The sequence below is a fragment of the Anomaloglossus baeobatrachus genome, unplaced genomic scaffold, assembly GCF_048569485.1.
Source record: "Anomaloglossus baeobatrachus isolate aAnoBae1 unplaced genomic scaffold, aAnoBae1.hap1 Scaffold_3796, whole genome shotgun sequence".
NCBI classification, from domain to species: domain Eukaryota; kingdom Metazoa; phylum Chordata; class Amphibia; order Anura; family Aromobatidae; genus Anomaloglossus; species Anomaloglossus baeobatrachus.
The window spans coordinates 1-1,943 of NW_027443139.1; the positions used below are offsets into that span (position 1 = coordinate 1).

General features: G+C 46.0%; 1 pseudogene; it reads right to left on the reverse strand.

Moving 5' to 3' along the window:
* Positions 1–655: 655 nt before the first annotated feature.
* On the reverse strand, positions 656–861 carry LOC142274793 (U2 spliceosomal RNA; annotated as a pseudogene).
* Between the last annotated feature and the right edge of the window lie 1,082 nt (positions 862–1,943).

Here is a 1,943-nt window from a genome sequence, read left to right on the forward strand (position 1 = left end):
AGGGTGTATAAAAAGGGAGATTAGATCCCGTGATCCCAACGTATTGTTACACCTCTATAAATCACTTGTAAGGCTACATCTGGAATATGGGAACCAGTTTTGGGCTCCACATTTTAATAAGGACATTCAGAAGTTAGAGTCAGTTCAAAGGTGGGCAACTAGACTACTACAAGGAATGGAAGGCCTCCCATATGATGACAAGTTGAAAAAGTTATTAAGTGATTATTGGCTGCAATGGGGCTTTCTGGCTGGTGCCAGCCTCTCTTCTTAGCACACAGGAACCACAATCCCTACACCATGCTTCAATGGATTCTCTCATCCCAGCCCAGTAAAACTACATATTTTACACAGTCATAAGCAGCCAAAAGGGATCTATTCTATTCAATTGCAAATGATCTAGATAAGACTGAGAATAAGATACTGCACGGGACATAGCAGAGTTGGTCAAGTTGAGTGGAGATGAGTTTGCTATTTGGCACAGCTTTTTGCATCAATAAAGCAAGTAAAAGGTGTGAAAGATAAAAAAAAGGGTGAAAGTGTGAAAAGTGAATTGGCCAAATTGAGGTGCATATAAAGTTTTTGCTTTCTTTCAATTCACTAATGGGGCTCATTTGAATCAGGTGAATTGAGTTCTGCTTTTGGAAACTGGGTTAAGAAGGGGTGCACCGGTCCTGGAGGTACTGCAATACCAGGTCAATGCGTGCAGTGGACAGAGCAAGATTTTTTCCATCTCCTTGTTCTAAAAATCCATTTAATATATGGTCCCCAGAGAGGGGACGTATCAGATATTAAACTGATAAGAACAGATTTAATTTTTTTTTTTTCTGTTTATCAGTAGGACTTCAAAATAACAAAGGTGATCGCCTCCCGTTGCCTGGGAACCGTCCAGGCACAAGAGGGCTATGTGTCACCAGAAGGCGCACACACTTCCTCAAGGCCGGCAGACGTGCAATCCCAGGCACCTTCCAGTACCGACCAAGGTAGCGTCCTCCGAAACTACACTTGATCTTAGCCAAAAGGCCGAGAAGCTATAACCCGAATTGGTTACGGCCTTGAGTGGCACCCTGGCCTATACCGGACACATCTTAGGGAGAGGGAGACAAACCCACGCCTACAGAAGACATTTTGTCACCCAAGCCAACCCTTGAAAAGGCTGTTTTGCAGAGCAAAAACAAGAAGAATGGTGCTTTTTGCAGCCGCCGCCCACTGCAATGAATCTGAATAACTCCTCCTTTTGGACACAAGCACCTCCCCTCCCCCTTGCAGTCTTTCCAATTCATGATACAAAAAGACGGACGGACAGGACAGGACAGGACAGGCTGCCTGACTTTCCGTCACTGCCACCCTTTGCCATCCTTGCCCGTAGAAAGCCCTTTCATCATCCCCAAACCCTAATCTTTTCCCTTCCCTTCCCAGATGCGTCTCACTCCCTTTCATTAGGAAGTGAGCGCAGCCTTTTCTCCGTTCTGCACATGCGCGACGTTAAACACAAATGCGCAGGCGTGCGTTCCATTACCCTCACTGCATTCCACTCCCATACAGGAAGTGGGCGCAGCTATTACTACGGTCGCACATAAAAGAACCCACGGCCACCACTGCACATAGCTGACTCCACCACAGGACACCCACTTCTACACCAACGCAGGTAAGACAGGATCGGCACCTCTATGCTCCCGTTACAATCAGGCTCAGTCACCATGTGATAACGCTCTCAACTCTTTAGTTGCAGGCTCCCCTTGCTTCACCTCCACTGGCTGTGCTGCCATTTCCTCTCCCACCTGGAAGGTATACTTTATTCCACTATTTTCCTGTTTCTCTCTTCCCCCTTTTCCCATAACCTACTTTTATCTGCATTTGTGGGGTATCTATATGCTATTTACATCATAGTTTTATTCATTAATATGGAAGGGAAGAGTGCCCATGAGAGTGTTGAACTGCGGAGA